We start from the raw sequence: 18,994 nt of genomic DNA on the forward strand, positions 1-18,994 counted from the left end.
TGTCTCTGGTGTTCCCATCCAGGAACAACCCACCCCGCCTCAACTATCCTAGATCCTGAGCTCTGTGAACAGCATCGCTGAGTTTGGGCTGGTTTTGAGTACAAATGGAACCACTCGGTTTGTATTCTCTTGGGTCTGTCTTCTTTCCTGCATCAGCGCGTCTGAGCGAGCCATCATGTTATGTATGGCAGTAGTTCATTTTGGAGAATAATTACTGTGTGAGACATGCTTGTCCTGAAAAATTATCTGTTGTTTATCTGAAATTCAAGTTGAACTGGTTGTCCTGTATTTTATCTGGCAACCCTATTCCAGTCTTCTGTTCATGGACATTTTGTCATTTTCTGTTTGGGGCTCTTGTGAACAAAGCTGCTGTGAATATTCTAATATGTGTCTTTTGGTGAACATATGGACTCATTGCCTTTGGGCATTTACCTAGAAGTGGAATTTCTGGGTCATAAGGAATGCATATGTTCAGTTTAGTATATCCCGCCAAAAGCTGTTCCAAATGGTACCATTTTACACTCTAACCAGCAGTGTGTGAAAGTTCCCGTTGCTCTGTGTCCTCACCAATACTTGGCATTTTCTGCTATTTCTTTGCAGTTGTTCTAGTGGGTGTGTTCTGTTCTAATTTCACCATGGTTTTCGTTTGCATATCCCTGAGGATCATGAGGGGCCACCTTCTCACACGCCTAGTGCCCATTCGGACCTCCTCCTTAGTGAATTCCCTGTTCTAGCATGTTGCCCTGTTCTACTGGGATGCCTGGCTTTTTCTTATTGCTCTGTAAGTGCAATAAGAACTCCTCTCCTAGGGAGTTTTGGGGAACAGCTGAGAGAGGATTTCTGGCTAACCGTGGGTTGTGTGGTTAACTTGGAAGAATGGAGTGGGAAGAGGGGTTTAACGAGTCTTGCCATGGATTGTGGTTCTTCTCCAGTGGTCTTGGGAAGGCACCATTGAAGACCAGACTGTGTTTCTTTGAATGCCTCACTCACTCTGAGACTGGGCCACTTGGGGCCCTGAGTAATATTCAGATCTTGACATGAGGGCACAGATAGATTTCCATTGTATTGAGTTTATAGTGTGTCTTGGGAAATTTAACTAGGAACTTGAGAAGCACTTCTAAGAAATTCATATATGTCCCAACAAAAACTCAGGTGCCTCTTTCCACACCCTGAGGGGAGAGTCATCCCTAAGAGAATGGAGATCTTTATTTTTCAGAGAGGGAGGAACTCCCCTCCAGAACACATGCTTGATAAGAATAGAATGTGGAGTGTTCGAACACTAGTGGCATCTAAAAGGTACACTTAACTCATAAATCAAGGCTGCACAGCAGATATTTATGGCAACTCTTTCTGGAGGAAATATTAAAATTTGTACGAATAGTAAATGCTGTAACACAAAATGCTATAGTCACTGGTCGTAATTGATGACTTCCTCTTGAATGTATTTAATAAATTAATTTCATCACCATACAGATGACATTAATATGCTTTTATAATTAATTTAGTTCTGAGAGCTGTTGTGGGTGCCAAGATTATACTGGAGGGAGAAAATGGCCCAAGGAAAAAGGTGACACATGAAGAATAATTTTGAAATCAAATAAAGAATAACACTCTAATAAGAAACAGCAGGCTCAGCAGGGCCCTGTCATAAATGAGAACACACCGGGGAATTGTTGGGGGATGGATATTGAGGTCAGCGCCGCACGGTGTTCCCGATGTTGCTGTATTTTCATTGGGATTTCTCCCGCCCTGAGTCAGTGGCTTAAGAATGGCTTATGTGGAAAGCCCCCTTCTTTGGTGGGGATCGTGGATTAATCTCGAGACTGGAGGCTTCTGTCCACACACTGGGCTTAGGAGCAGGATTCTGAGGGCCTCCAGAAAGGGGCATCAAACGGTCAAGGATGCCGATTTCTTTTTTTTTTTTTTTTAATATTTTGTTTACTTACTTGACACAGAAAGAGAGAGCTCACAAATAGGCAGAGAGGCAGGCGGAGAGAGAGGGGGAAGCAGGCTCCCTGCTGAGCAGAGAGCCCGATACGGGACTCAATCCCAGGACCCTGAGATCATGACCTGAGCCGAAGGCAGAAGCTTAACCCACTGAGCCACCCAGGTGCCCCAAGGATGCCGATTTCTTTACAACCAAACAACCAAAAAGTGACATTTCTGAGCCCTTTTTGCCAGGTGTTGTGCTGAATTCTTTATACTCAGTGAGTGAGCAGGATTGTTTCTTTTTACTTCTAAAGAATAACTTTTGACTTATTACAAAATAATGCACGTTTATTTGAGATATTCCTTAGAAAACACAGTTCAATAAATTCTGTCATGTTTTTACTCCTGGAGGGTTCCATTCCTGGTTCTCTGTCTGGGGGGCTTTGGAAGCTGCAGCCTCTAGCCTGCTGGGCAATTTTTCTGGAAGTTTCCCTTTTCCTTAAAAAGGACCCCCCAAAATGTGGGGGAAGTGGTTTGCTCGGAGAGACTCTTTTATGCTTCCTCCCTTACATAAGTGCTTGAGTAAAGTATAAGACTTAGAAATGGCCTGGCTTACAAAGTCATATTTCAGGAAAAATTCCCTAAAGCGTGGTGAGTTCAGATGCAATTGTGGGAAAGGGAAATGATCTTTCTTTAACTCCAAGCGGCATGAGTTTAGGCCTCTGCATGCACACAGCAAGTGCTCAGGAGCTGATGTTGAACCGCTGGAAAGATTAATTGGAAAAAGGGATCCCCAAATGCAGTTTCCTCTGATTTATGTCTCATTGATGCTGTCAACCCTGACAGAGCACCAGCCGCATGCCAGACCCTGGGAGGATGCTGGTGGGGATCGTGTGTGTGTGTGTGTGTGTGTGTGTGGTGATGTTTGCGTGTGTGCTGTCGATGTGTGTGTAGGACCCTGAGGGCAAGTGTGTACGACTTGTGTATTGTGTGTGTGTGTGAATACATGTGTGCAAACACGTGTGCATTGCCTGAGATTGTGACTGTATATGAGTACGTGTGTACATGTATGCGTTGTGTTGATGTGACCACTTGGTCGTGTGTGTGTGTGTGTGGTGGATATATGTGGTGTGTGTGTCTATGTGTGTGTGTGTATGGTGTGATGTGTATGTATGTGTGTTGTATGTGTGTGTTGTGTGTGTCTACATGTGTGTGGCATGTATTCGTGTGTGCATGCATGTATATGCTTGCGTGTGTCTATGTGTGTGTGCATATGTGGTATAAGTATGTGTGGTGTATGTTTATGTGTGTGTGTGGTGTGTGCATGTGTGGCGTGTATTTGTGTGTGTGTGCACGTGCATGCATGTGTGCATGTGGCAGGAGAGGAGGACATGCAGGGTGACTGGGATGCTGTGTCCTGCCCCCCCCGCTGGTGGCCTTGTCAGGGAGGGAACAGCAGACCTGCACGCAGCATCCTCTCTCTCTGCTGTCCAACCTCCCTTGCCCTCTCTCCCTCCCCTCCTGCCCCTCCCCTCCCTCCCCTTCCACCCCTCCCTCCCCCTCTCTCCTCTCTCTTCCCTCCTCCTCCTCTGCTGCCTTTGGCTCCTGCCGCCCTGCACTGCTGGGCTTCCTGGCCGGCTCCCGCTCCCACCTGCAGTGTTTGGCTCTGCGGCCCTCCGTCCATCCGTCCATCCGTCCATCCGTCCAGAACACGCTCCTCCCGCAGTCGCAGGCCTGCCTGTCAGGCGGTGGGTGAGAGCAACAGGCCCGAAGCTGGCACAGGCTCCGTGCTTTCTACCTCCTGTCACTTGGCAGCAGCTTTGAAAGGAGCGCCGCGGTAGGCAGCCGAGTTGCTGTGAGTGTGGGGTGTCGTGTGGACACGAGGAAGGGCAAGCGTGTCGTATGCCGGTGTCTGAGACGACAGTGAGGTATGCTTTCTACAACTGGCAAGTATAAACCCCAGGTACATCAGGTGGTGGAGGAAAAAGGCATCTGGGGAACAGATGAAAACCATCTGCTGAGTCAGGGTCAGAGTGTGGAAGCTGAGTGGGGACACACCGCTATGAGGTGGGGCCCCCCAGCCCGGGGAGCAGTGTGTTCAGCGGGCGACCTTGGTTCGACTCCTGGTCATGGCTTCATGCCGCAGAGGGGAGAAAGCCTCGAGTTTGCCACCTTGAGATGAATCAGCCCGCTGGACAACTTCTGTCTTGGAATTTGGTGAGGAGACACCCGGCTGGCTGATCCTCTTCTGAGGGACCCAGTGAGCTGTGTGGACAAGCCTGCTGCTTGTGGGGGCCTTGATCTTTTGGTCATCCTGGGCAGTCTGACATACAGTCTGATGTGTTCTCTGGTCTTAGAAGGAAAAACTGCCTTTCCAAAGCCAGGTATCTCCACTCTCAGTCTAGGTCCATCCTTCCTGTTTTGGAGCATATCGGTTTTGGAGGGTGGCCTCCAAGATGGCGGCCTTCTGGTATCCGTGCTTCGTGTAGTCCCCTCCTTTGCTGGACTTTTTGATTCTCTTCCAGCAGGAAAGATGAGCTGTGACAGCTGGGATTAAATTATAAGGGACGGTAGCTTCTGCCTTGGTGTTTGGGATCTCTTTTCCCTCTCTCTCCCCCTAATTTTGAATCACAGCCTTCGATGTTGTAAGGACACTCAGAAGGAGATACCTAGTTGCAGGCTGAAGTGCATCTTCCCTAAACTTGTATGTCAAAGTTCTAGTCCCCAGGACCTCAGAATGTCACTATATTTGGAGATGGAGTTTTTTAAAGGGGTAATTAAATTAAAACAAGGCCATTAGAGTGGGCCCCAAGCCAATATGACTGATGTCCTTATAAGAAGAAGAGATTATGACACAGACATACACAAAGGGATGGCCATGTGAGGACATGGGGCAAAGCAGCCATTTACAAGTCAAGTGGAAAGCTTGAGGAGAAAAATCCCACTGACATCTTGATCTCAGACTTCCAGTCTCCAGAACTGTAAGGAAATAAATGTCTGTTGTTAAAGTCCTCACTCTGTGCTACTTGTTATGGCAGCCCGAGCTGACTAATACAGGCCTATGACCCTGTCAGGGAGCCTGGAGGCACAATTCCTGAAGCTTGCTGACAGCCATGGGAGTGGGTTTAGAAGTGGATTTCTCAGGCCCCGTGGGGACTTAGATTAAACTGTAGCCCTTTACTGCTGCCTCATGGGAGACCCCAATCCAGAGGCTAAACCACATCTGGATTCTTGAGCTACATGGTATCTCGTATCTCGTCCACATTGGACAATAATAACTGTTGGTTGTTTGAAGCTGTTCAGTTTGGGGATAATTTATTATACAGCAACAGTGACTAACAGGCCTCCCCATCCTTCCTGCTACAGTGACCAGATATTTCTTTTTTCTTTTTCTTTTTTAGAAGATTTTATTTTTAAGCAATCTTTATATCCAAGATGGGGCTCCAACTCACAGCCCTGAGATCAAAAGTCAGATGTTCCACTGACTGAGCCAGCCTGGCACCCCTAGAGGGACCATAGATTTTGTTGACGACACCAAGTCACTTTTGAGAGTGAAAGAAGATTCAGAAACAATTACAGTTTTGTGTATTTTGAAAGTGTTTATTTCTTGACTGATGGATTGGTTTTATTATACTGGTGCTGTGAACGGTTCTGTTAGAAACAATTTTCAATAACATTCTTTCTAAAACAAAAAATTAACATATATTCATGTACAATAAAGTAAAATTTAAAAACACTGTTTATATTGATTATCTGAATATAAAAAATAACAAACACAGAATCAAGTACTTGAATCAGTATCTTAAGCCATGTCTCTTTTTTTAATTGACTTTTTAATTTTAATTCTAGTATTTAACATACAATGTTACATGAGTTTCAGGTGTACAATACAGTGAATCAACAACCCTATGCAATACTCAGTGTTCTTCATAAATGTACCCTTGATCCTCCTCACCCATCCCATCCGTTCCCCCACCAACCTCCCCTCTGGCAATCATCCTTTTGTTCTCTATAGTTAAGAGTCTCTTTCTTGGCTTCTTTCTCCCCCGCCCCTTGTTTATTTGTTTGTTTCTTAAATTCCACATATGAGTGAAATCATATGGTATTTGTCTTTCTGTGATGGACTTTTTTCACTTAGCATCACACTCTCTAGGTCCATCCATGTCTTTGCAAATGGCAAGATTTCATTCTTTTTTGTGTCTGAGTAATATTCCATTATATATACCTAATGGAATATTATATATATTATTTATATATCCATTACACCACTTCTTTATCCATTCATCAGTTGATGGACATTTGGTCTGCTTCCATAATTTGGCTATTGTAAAACACGTCCATCTTTAATATGTCAATGGGATTTTCCCCCCTTAATATGGTATCAGGATTTTTATGATTTTTTCACAAAATTTCCTGTAATCTTCAAAGTAACATTTTGTGGTTAGTTAATTTGAAATTATTGGCACCTTCAATCTACTCTTCATTGTAAGCTATAATATTTTTAATAGGGAAAATATCCTGTCTACAGTTGTTGAGACACCTAGTCAGCTGAGGACAAATGAAGGACACTCTCAATGCTGATTTTTTGGCATTAAAAAGTGAAAATCTTTCAGCCCCCAAATTTTACCAGGGACTTTATTTTTGCTTCCTTTCAGGGTAACTTTTTTTCAACAAACATTTTCATAAAACTAAACTCATCAAAAAATTGTGTTTATGATTCTTTTGAATGCTTCACTAAACTTAGATGTTGCAAAATTATAGGCCTTTCCAGTTTCCTGCTCTTCTGGGACACAATGTAATTTTTTCTAATTAAAAATAGGGACTCCTTCAAAAGAGTCTTTTTACAAGTCAAGATATTCTGAAGTCCTCTTACAGAATCTCAGTATTGAGCTCTCATTAATTAATGTGTTCCACTTCTCTCTTAATTTTTAGGGATAAATTCCAATGTGTTTTTGCTTGCAAACTTTGCTTTCAATTAATGTAATTCTTTCAAAGCCTCCGCAACTGAAAGTTTATGTGTTGAATAATTTGATCAAGGTGCTCCAATTTTTGAACAACATGCATCCAAAATTAAGAAGACTTACTTGCGAAAAGATCAATATCATTGTAGAGCAGTTAGTTGACTTCAAAAGGTCCAAGTGTTCTAAAATCTGATAGATGGCAGACAGCACACAGTAAGCCGTGCTGAAAGATATTTTTGTTTGTTTGTTTTTCATTTTTATCAGCCTTGTCATAAAATGTTGACAGCTACAACTTCTACTTAAATTGGTAGACTATCACACTTTATTTGGATCCAATTATGAATTATATATGCATCATTACCAATTCCAAGTAAATCTCTGCTTCATAGGTTTCTTAATTTAGTAAGGATGCTGTTTTTGCCATGACACTGCCCTCCACCAAAAGTATATTTGATTATTATTGTAAAGACAAGCACTATTTAGCTTCAATGTCAACATCACAATAGTGTCCTAATAGTCTCAGATGATGCACAATTGAGGAAAATGTCCAAGAGCTTTATTCTGAGTCTATGACTTGGATGAAAAAAAATGGAAACATTATTGTAATTAATTGAAGCTCTATTAGAAGAATCTGATGACACCAAAATAAAACCCGCACCATATTCTTATTCGTATGGTTTTTCTGATGGAGCCAACATATAAACAGTGATAACTTCACTTTTTGTGCATGAACGTGAATGAATCTCACTTTTAATCAGGATGTAGAAAATGGCAAAAGACTGCTTCTTTTGAGGAAACAGAAAACACTGGATAAAAAATTATATATCTAAAAAAAGCTGTTGAAGAGCTATGGGTATAGAGAAGTTTATATGCCAGGGAGAGAGATCGATCATTTCTAGAAGAGCACTGACCGATGGCTGATTTTTTACCTGGGAAAGGTTAGCTAGATAGCATATGGGTGGACTGAGGAGGCAATTTGCTGTAGATAAAGATATTTTGCTGGAAAAAAACAAGCCAAACTTTTAATTACTGCACAGGCTGGCATAAGGGGTTGGAATTTTTAAGAATCCCAAATGCAAAACTAATTTCTGTCTGCTAATAAGCGGAGAAAGCTATGGCTGAGGGTGTCGCCAGAAAGCAGAGAGAACTCATGGCAGCATGGTGCCTGGTCCCAAAGCTGTGCTGGAAGGGGAGGCCTGATTTCAGCCACAAACATTCTGAAGCCAGAGGTAAGCTGAAATGAATTCAACTTGCAGTTGGGCTCCAACCAATCTCAACTCCTAACTGGGTCAAAGTGATCAACTTGTTAGCCTAGGTGCTCTATAGAGGAAAGGACATAAGTTACCCAAACTCATTTCTACTTCTCTTTAATACACGATGTCCAGACTTCAGTTTTTAAAAAGATAGGACCTACAAAGAAGCAGGAAGATAAGCCTCATAACTAAGAGGAAAAATAGTAAACAGAAGCAGTCCCACAAATGATCCAGATGTTGAAATGAACAGACAAGACCTTTAAAATACCTAATATAAATTTGTTTTTAAAAGTTAGGGGAAAAAACCAGGCACTATGTTTGAACAGTTGGAGAATTTTTGTAGAGAAATGGAAACTCTAAAGTAAAATCAAATTGGGATTTTGAAACTGAAAAAAAAAAAAACCCAATGTGAAATGAATTAATTCGTTGGGCTTAATAGACTAAACAGAGCAGAATAAAGGATTGAGTGCTCAAGGACAGGCAGTAGAATTATTCTAACTGAAGCACAGAGGATAAAAAGAAAAAAACAAAAGAGAACAGAGTTTTAGAAGCAAAGCTATGTTATTTGGTGCACATATCTCATATATATTTTACTTATTATCTCTCATGTAACCTACTGACCCCACTGACTGGGTGGCCTGCCTGGAAGCTTTGTGTCTCTCACAGGTTATGGCACAGGTCACAGCACACCTGGCTGGTACACTAAGTGGCCCGAAAGAGCAGCAGACTAAGAAGCTTCTTCTACCACCTGAGATTGGAAGGCTATTCCTAACTTCTCATGTTCCTGTAGACTTTGTTTTATGAACAAGGGTCCTATTGTTGAAATGGAGGCATTAGGGACTGAAAGATGTTGTTACCCTCTTGATCGTCCTTGACTTATGGTCTCCAGAAACTCACTCTTCCTTCCTCCCTTCCTCTTTCCCTCCCTTTCTCCCTCTCTATTTCTTCTAAAGATTTTATCTATTTATTTGAGAGAGAGAGAGAGAGAGAGAGAGAGAATGAGCACAAGCAGGGGAGGGGAAGGGGTAGGAGAAGCAGACTTCCAGCTGGGCAGGGAGCCTGATATGGGGCTTGGTCCAGGACCCTGAGAACATGACCTGAGCTGAAGGTAGATGCTTAACCAACTGAGCCACCCAAACACTTCCAGAAACTTTCTGATTCCCAATATTAAATTGTATGCTAGGGCTGCAATGACAAAGTACCACAGGCTGGGTGGCTTAAACAACAGAAATTTATTTTCTCACAGTTCTGGAGGCTGGTTCAAGTTCAAGATGTTAGCTGGGTTCGTTTCTTCTGAGGAGTCTCTCCTTAGCTTTGTAGGTCATCTTCTCCCTGTGTCTTCACATGGCCTTCCCTCTTATGTGTTTAATTTTTTCTTATTAGAAGACCAGTTATATTGGATTAGGACCCACTCTAATGATCTCATTTTAAATTAATTACTCCTTTCAAGGTCCCTGTCTTCAAATATAGCCATATTCTGAAATATTGGAGGTTAGGACTTCCACATATGAATTTTTAGGGGACTCAATTTAGTCCATAATACTCTGCACTCCAGTGTATTTTTTCCTGTACCTTTCTTTATCTGTATCTTCCTCCTGATACAGACATCATTCTACTTTGTCTTCTGGACATTTCTTTATCTGGCTAATCTCTTTTATTAGAATGTAGGCTCTTGGAGGCCATGGTGAGGGTCTGGTTTCTCTTGCATCTACACATCACCTAGCACACTGTTCAGACTTTATAGTTGTTTAAGAGAGAAGTCAAGAGAACAAAAATATGTTATTTCACCTCCTTATATCTCTATCTGTTCAAAATTTTTGTTCATTACCTTAATATTTCAGTTCTATTGATTACCTTTTATTTACTTAATTTTTTGTGAGAGAGAGAGAGAGAGAGAGAGAGCACAAGAGTGGGGGTGGGGGTGAAAGGGCAGAGAGAGAGAGAGAAAGAGAGAGAGAATCTTAAGCTGGCTCCACTCTCAGCATAGAGCCCAATGTGACATTTGATCTCATGACCCTGAGAGCATGACCTGAGCTGAAATCAAGAGTCAGCCACTTAAGCAACTGAGCCACCCAGCTGTCCCACTATTGGTTACCTTTTTATTCTTTAAAAATTTTTTTTAAAAATATTTTTATTTTTTAGGTTATTTTTAAAATTTTAAACATTATCCATATACTTCTGGTGTTTTTTTTTTTCTATCACCTTTATACAGATTTTTAACTGTCACTCATATAAGTGATAGTATTAGTGTTCTTCTGGTTTCTTTACAACTTTTCAAGTTTCTGTCAACCACACCACAATATCCACATTGTTAATACTTATGACATGTACATTCCATTCTTAAACATAATTAAGTGGTTCTTTATCTATGGATTAGTTATTAAAGAAGAAAAAGGATAAATACTAGAAGGAGAATATTTTAAGAGCCTGAGTGAAAAGAATTTTCTTTTGTTATTTTCTAATGATTGCTCAAACTTTGCTACATCTTAGTTTATAATTGATCATGACTTATTATTTTTTTCTTTCCTGGAATTTATAATTGCTTTTCTTTTCTTTTTAAGAAAAGAACTATATATCTCTATTATCTTTAAGGTTACCTGTCACTCAATGATATTGTTTATTAAAGTAAATGTTTTCTTCTTGAAGATTTTTTTTTTTCTTCTCAGAGTTCTCTCATCTCCAGTTACAATTTGGACAGATTATTTCTAGTTTTACTGCCTAACTGTGACCTTGGACTTTTTCCTTGAACTCCTGGGATACCTACTCTTATTTTAGAGTTACCACGTCTTTTTTCTTGCTTGAATTTGTTTTTCATTTTGCTAGAAAATATCCTGAGACAATATTTTTTAAAACAAATATTTAGGATGTAAATTTTCTAAGTATTTTATACTGAAACTGCTTATTTTGTCCTTACATCAATTTAATAGTTTTTCAAAAGAAAATACAGAATTATAATTCTAGAACTTTATGTCTTTAATGAGAACTTTAGAGCATTGCTCTATTTTCTAGTTTTCAGTGTTGCTGGTGAGAAGTCACATGTCAATGTGATTGCAATTCCTTTGCAGATAATTTGTTTTTCTGTCTAGAAGCTTTTACAACCTTTGTCTTACACTTAGAATTCTAGTTTTCAGGAGAATGTGTCTGGGGGTGGGTCTTTTTTCACTCACTGTATTTTACTTTTGTCTGGAATTCTTAGTAAATGGATACAAGTCTTTTTATTTTTATTTATTTATTTATTTATTTATTTATTTTTTAAATTTTTTATTTTTTATAAACATATATTTTTATCCCCAGGGGTACAGGTCTGTGAATCACCAGGTTTACACACTTCACAGCACTCACCAAAGCACATACCCTCCCCAATGTCCATAATCCCACCCTCTTCTCCCAAACCCCCTCCCCCCAGCAACCCTCAGTTTGTTTTGTGAGATTAAGAGTCACTTATGGTTTGTCTCCCTCCCAATCCCATCTTGTTTCATTGATTCTTCTCCTACCCACTTAAGCCCCCATGTTGCATCACCACTTCCTCATATCAGGGAGATCATATGATAGTTGTCTTTCTCTGCTTGACTTATTTCGCTAAGCATGATACGCTCTAGTTCCATCCATGTTGTCGCAAATGGCAAGATTTCATTTCTTTTGATGGCTGCATAGTATTCCATTGTGTATATATACCACATCTTCTTGATCCATTCATCTGTTGATGGACATCTAGGTTCTTTCCATAGTTTGGCTATTGTGGACATTGCTGCTATAAACATTAACGTAGTGATCCAAAGGGATACAAGTCTTTTTAGACTAATCATGTATGTTTTGTATTTTCCCTCATATTTTCTTCTGTCTTCTTGATTATATTCTGAGAGATCCCCTGAGCTTTATCTTTTTTTCCTATGGAATTTTTATTTTAGCATTAACACTTAAAAGAACTCATTCTTGTTCCATGTTTGCTCCATTTTAAGCATAGCCTGTTCTCTTTTAAGGAAAACATACCTTCCTGAATTCCACTAAGGACACTACTTTTTTAAGAATTCCTTTCTGTTCTTTGAATTTTGTTGCTTTGTTCATCTTGGTTCTTACCTTTTATGCTATTGGTATCCTTCGGTGCCTTGTTTGGTGGTCCCTATTTATTTAATATTTATTTATTTGAGAGAGAGAGCGAGAGAGAAGGGGGGAGGGGCAAAAGAAGAAGGAGAGAAGCAGATTCCCCATGACGCGGGAGCCCACTGCAGGCCTTGATCTCACAACACTGAGATCATGACCTGAGCTGAAATTACGAGTCTGACACTCAACTGACTGAGTCACCCAGATGCCACAGTGGTCCATATTTATGAAGGAGAATGAGGTGATGCACATTTGCAATTAGTGAGATTCATGAAGGCAGCTTCACTTTGCTGGGATTTCTGCTTGGACAGTTGGTTCCACCAACCTGAATATCTGAATATGTATATATTCCTTATAGAACTTGGGAATGTGAGTCTATTATTCATATAATTTATATATTTTCTTCATATATATATATATATATATATATATTACCACCCCCCACCTAGAATTTCCAGTCAATGCTAGCATTTCCCCCAGAATCTTCTCCTCAGAGTGGGAGTGGCCCTGGGAGCTCTTTGACCACTTGCTTTTACTTTGGTGTAAATAGGCCAGGAGTGGTCAGGCCAGGTCAGGCCCAGCACTCATCCACACCCCACCTTCCTCTGATATAGGGAGGGTTCAATATCATCAGATGAGGAGCTGGGGGTATAATGCCTGCGCTGGAATTAAGACGCTCGTGAAGCCAAGGGTATGGCATTGTGAGCGACAAGAACATGGATGCTTGAGAATGTGGGGATGGGAGGACGGAGAAGACTCGTGGGGTGGAGGGAGAGGGAGGCATGAAGTTGGCAGAAGGGTCATCACAGGAATGGAGACATGCATGCTGGGATCAGAGAGAGCTGCGCTGGGATTGGGGGATGTCTCCGGCACATGGAGAGGCTGAAGTGAGGCATGGGAGGATACGGGGACCAATCAACCTCCAGAAATAAGGGGAGAGGTAGGAGTGCAGTCCGAGCACTGCCCCCTTGGGGGCTGGGAAGGAAGAAGGAGAGCATGGAGTCTGGGTCTCTGCTTGCTCATTCATTCATTCATTCATTCATTCATCATGCTGACTGAATGTCTCTCATGTCTCAGTGTGGGCCAGGCTCTGAGGGGCACTGGAGGTGGTGGACAGGCTGGACTCTCACCCAGCACTGTCTCTTTCTTCATGACAGTGGCCCATGAGACACCCTCCGTGTTTAAACGAACAGTAGTCGCCCGCCTCGTCCTGTAGTAAAGGTTACGATGCCCCGACACATCTGTGAGCTCATTTGTTCCTGGCACTTACGTCTGAGTTGGAGCGTGGACTTGGGCGCTGCCCAGACTTGGGCATGACCTCAGTTCTGCTGAGTGACCTCAAGCCAGTTTCCTCATGAATAAAGCTGGGACAGGAACATTCTTGTTACATGATTTTTCTAAGCCTCAGGCGTGTCCACATGAAGTAGGATTGGGCCGCCACCTCGCAGGTAGCTGTGAGGATTTGTGCAGTGCCCTGTGGCCCAGCTTACAGTGGAGGAAATATACCAAGTGTTACGTGGCTTCCCTCTGTGTCACTGACAGACCCAGGTCCCATGGCTGTGGGTGGAGAAACTGGGACCCCCTGGATCTCAGTCTGGCTCTCTTTCTGTCTTGACAGGTAAGCTGGACAGAGCCACAGAATAGCCTGGACTCCCTGTGCTGTGTGACCCAAGTCCGTCCCTGTTCCCGTGTCCACAGGGCCTGTCTGCTTCCTGGTGAGAAGAGGACAGTGTGAAATCACCGTCTGAGACAGGAGCGTGACTAATGCCAGCACCTTCAGCGGACATGGGGAAAGGCTTTCCTCTGTGGCCTTGGCTGAGCCCTGATGGGTGGGGATGGGCTTATTCACAGGAAATGGGTGACCAAGGAAAGAGCAGCAGAGTAGAAAAGCCGTCACCCAAGACAACCATCGTTGACTGCCAGTTCCAAGATCCGCAGACACGGGACGGCCCGTGGTCCCAGCACACTTGGCAAAATCTACCTTCTGTGGGCAGAAGCTCTGAGCAGCCCAGCTGGCCTTGACCACCCCATCCTACGGAGCTGGATGGCAGACCCACGTGTCCATTTTAGAGCCTCATGGCTACGCAGAGAAATGTGTGACCCTGAGCTTGCTGGCTTATTGAGTGTAGTTCTGACCCTGAACAGAAATGGATTTTGTGTCACTCCAGCTCATCTGGAATCAGGTCAGCTCCCTGCTGTCCCTGCCTCACTGGCTGTTCTGTCTGGTGCCTGCTGCACTCAGGGTGCAGGCCTCTTCTCTCCTGGGAGTCATGGCTCACCAGCATTTACAGCATCTTGCTTGCACATGGTACCCCCTCCCCACCGCCCCCTGCCAAGTCACTAGGTAGGCAAGCCAGGGGCATATTGTGTCCATTTTATAGTAGAGGTGGGCTCAGAAGGGCCCGAGCTTGACTTAACGCTCTTCTGCTGCCATCTTGAAATTTTAATAATCTTGTCTTTGAACTTGTGTTTTGCAAGTGAACTCTGATGGGATCTTGAAGCCCATGCAGGAGTGGAAGAGGTCCATTGACTCATGTGTCAATTTTTCCTTGCTGTCCTACCTGCGTACAGTGTTCTCGAAGCTCCATGAGCACAAAACTCCAGTGGGTCCCCAGAGGTACAGCAGCACTGCGAGACTCAGAGTGAGTACAATATGTGTGTGTTACATTCAAGGACACCTGAGCAAGGGCATGGATGCCTCCAAAAGGCCACACTTTGCATTTGAACCAGAACTTGCTTAGAATGCAGAAAGAAGGGTAAGGTTCTAGGGAACATGAATGACCGAGAAACACTGTCTTATTCTTACTCAGGTTACTTCCCTGTGTCAGCCAGTCGCTTACTGGGAAAGTGAGGGCACAGAAGGGAGTAGACACACAGGCACCCAGGGTTCCCTTTCCTCCAGTCCCTCCTCACTCAGCAGGAGGGCAAAGGCACAGCGACGTAAAAAATGTCGAGTTAGTGCCGTGTTTCTACTGCTCTGGAAAGGACGAAAATACTTTTGCGTACAAACTGCAAAAAATGAAGTGTGTGATTTTGATGATGCCACATATGAGTTAAATGGTCTTATATTTGCATTTAAAACTGCCACTGCACAATGCAGTGTTGAATGGTGTAGTTAGAATGGCATTAAATAGCAAATAAAAACACCATGACAAGTGGAGATGGAGGGTATCGTGGAAGAAAGAAGCCCATGTTTGGTATTTTAGCAATTTTAATGGCACTTTCCTCCTGTTTTTTTGCACAAACATCCCACATTTTCGTGTTGAACAAGGGGCCTTGCAATCATAAAGACAGCCCTTGGTGGGGGGTAGGGAATGAGACAGAGAGGATGAGAAGCCTGTCGAGATCTCGGAGTTATTTGGGGGCAACCCCGGAGCAGACGATGGTCTCTGAGGAATCTGGGGCAGGATCCACCTCGATGATGATGAAGATGATGGTGATAAGCCCACCGTGTTGCACCAAGCATGATACTTGCAGGGGCCCACTCATCTCCATGGCAACCTGGAGGCAGAGACAATTACTATCTACCCTGCAGAGGAAGAAAGCAAAGCTCTGAGAACTGCTGCAGCCTGCCTGCATCTCTATCTGCCAAGTGCCTCAGCCAGGAGCCCTGGACCATCAGACCATTGTCACCACGTCTCCGTTCTCCCACCTGCAGGGGAGAACACACCTGATCCCTTGGCCTCTGTCTGATGACCTCAGGCTCCTTTTGGTAAGAAACAGCACCATTCATTTTCTTTCTTTATGAAAACTTTATGAGAGTAATACATGATGACTACTAATAAACCATTTAGAGAACACAAAAGTATTTTCAAGGTACTGATAGAGAATGCCCTGTAGCCCCTCCGTGGCCCCACCCCTGTTCAGCATATATCCTTCTAGAACTTTCTCCATGCATGTATGTGTCAGGCTAATGATTGAGATGGCGCTTCCTCCTCAGTCCTGGGTTTTCCTGCCTCCAGATCTGTAAGGCAGCCAAGCAGGGGTTTGTAAACAGCTTCTGGGCTGCAGGGCCCGGAGTAGAAGATGCTGGACACAGAGAAACAGAACCTGGGTATGTGTTTTGAAAGCCAGGAAGTCAGGAGCGGCGGGACTGGGTGTCCCACAGTGGTGGTGTTCTGAAGGTAGACATGGACCCACCTGGGTTAGGGTTTATAAATAGCAGAAACCTGTTCCCCTTCTCAAACATCTCCTGGGGAAGCCGTGGTAGGGGAAAGATCTCAGAGCTGCATCACGGATGTCCAGGGACCCCATGCTCAGGCACGGTGTGTCTCCATGGCATGTCTCCACCTTCACACAACCACAGGGGTGGGCCACAGGCCCCAAGAAGGGCTGCTGTGGCCCGAAGACCCAAGACCCCCTCTGTGAATTTCCTGGAGGTCTTGTTTGACCACCCAACACATTGGATCACTTCCCCTCCTTTTGAGTGAGGGTTCCAAGACAGGTTTGTGTTGGTTTAGGACAAATTAATAAATGTGACATCTTAATGTCCAAGTGTAATAGTGATATTGACCTGAATGATCCTGAGGTCCCTGCCAACCCTGGCTTCTTGGCAGGCCCTATCTGGGATCGACTCTTGCCCTGGGAAGCCAAAGGTGCCTCCTGCTCACGGCCCCATGTGTGGCTATCTGCCTAAGGTGCTGCCCTAGTGGGAGGGGCGCTGGCCCCACTGCTCATGAGGCTACACATGGCTGTCTTGATGGGGTTCCAAAAAAGGAGATCTGGTAGCAGCTTCTTAGAGGTTATGATTCCCTCTTGTTGCAGAGAAGACCCCCCCGCCCTTTGGTGACAAGTGGGCTGCCTGCGGGTCTCTGAGGTGCTTACCTAGTGGTGCCACAGGGTCTGATTCAGGGAGCTGGTCATTTCCCAGGGCTCCTCCCAGAGAACCCCCTGGCCAAGCCAATGGCCACATGCTGGCATCTGAACCCAGGCTCATCTGGCTCCTGGATCTAAACTCTTGAGGGGCAAGAGGTGTACGCAGGCAGATATTCTGGGAAACTTCTCCCCAGAAGGGGGCTTTTGTCACCACCTGGCACGTGGATGGGGGAGTCCTCCTCACAATCTGAGGCCAGCCTCCCTTTCCTGTCACCTCATACAAGACCAGCCCCTCTTGGGCTCCCAGCAAGGCTGTGACTCATGCTTAATGGGATCACCATGGGGAGGCAGAAATGGCATAGTTCTGGCAGACCTCAGTTTCTTTTTTTGGAGAATGGCGGCTGGACTTGATTGTCCCTTCACTCCCTGTCCAGATGAGTCTCACAAAGCTGCTTCCCTAGGGCCAGGCCGAACGGCCAGGTTTCTGTATTAATCCAGGTGAGAAGCCATTCAGAGGGTTTCACCAAAACGCACCCCAGATCCACCTGGGCTTGGAGGAGCCCTGGTACCTGTCTGCTGGGAGGCGTGTGAGCATTCCACCTCTTGCGGCCAGGAGCCGACTTTGCTGGCAGCACCGAGGGGCTGACTTCCCGGTCAACTTTCTAGAGCACCAATTTACTGGATGCATCAATCTAGCAGATGGTAACTAGTTTAAAACAGCATTTTATTAAAACAAACTAAGATATGATGAATTAAACATAAAGTCAGCAGGAACCCAGAAGATCAAAGAAGAGCTATCGCAGAAATTTCACATTTGCAGAAAGTTGCTCCGAGTTACTGCTCCCGGGAGCCCAGAATGAAGTTTATGCTCCTCTGCCTGGGGTGCCCCAGCACCAGAGGTGGGGGGGGATGATCACCAGCTCCTGCCCAGAACTCCAGAATTTGCAGAGTGAGGGCACGTTTTGATCTCCCTGCAACCAATGTACCCAGGGTGGTGAAAAGGCAGTTTGAATGAATGACCTTTATCCACATTCCACAGGCAAGAGAGCGTAAGCCCTCAGGGTCACGGGGAGCCACACTTAGCTCAGATGAAACCCACGCCTTCTGACATGCTACCAACCTTTCTCCTCTCTGGTTCTATACTCTGGGAGGCCACGTGGCTGCCTGGCAGACTTCTTGAGGGAAGTTGTGATTTGCTGGTCAGCAGCATCCCTGGCTGGGGATGAAGCCTGATTTTTGTCCCTATAGCAGAGTGGGAGAAGGTGGTCTGCTGACCTTTGTTCAAGGACATTGCCATCTGAGTACGAATGGGATGGTGGCGGGTGCCACAGGGTTTCTCTTTGCTAAAGGAATGTCCTGACTTCCTTTCTCTCATCTGTACCAGGACTCACATGTGCGTTTGGGAAGGAGTCTTGTGAGCAACTGGTCCAGCCTCGGTCCCTCCGACACAGCATCTTGTCCCTGTCCCAGGTTCCCACCTGCTCTACACATTGCTCCGGAGGTATGGAGGAAAAGGCGGTGGCTGGGATGGTTCCAGAAGAAGGTCACCCATGGAGTCTCACTTTTCCTCTGGGGATCGGGGCAAGGAGGCTTTTGTTGGTGTTTGGTTGCCTCAGGTTATATGTGGGGAAATCAGTGCATTATTCACATGGGGACCTGAATTTGTTCTTTCCTCCAGCCTTGGGTTGAGGTGACCTGTATGGGCAGCTCCCCTCTCTGCCCTGTCTCTCTTAGACCGCATGCTTCTCTACTCACTAGAACATGGCTGCAGCAGATGCTTCTCTACTCACTAGAACATGGCTGCAGCAGATGCTTCTCTACTCACTAGAACACAGTTGCAGCAGATGCTTCTCTACTCACTAGAACACGGCTGCAGCAGATGCTTCTCTACTCACTAGAACACGGCTGCAGCAGATGCTTCTCTACTCACTAGAA

Source organism: Mustela lutreola, chromosome 4 (assembly GCF_030435805.1).
Source record: "Mustela lutreola isolate mMusLut2 chromosome 4, mMusLut2.pri, whole genome shotgun sequence".
Classification (NCBI taxonomy): domain Eukaryota; kingdom Metazoa; phylum Chordata; class Mammalia; order Carnivora; family Mustelidae; genus Mustela; species Mustela lutreola.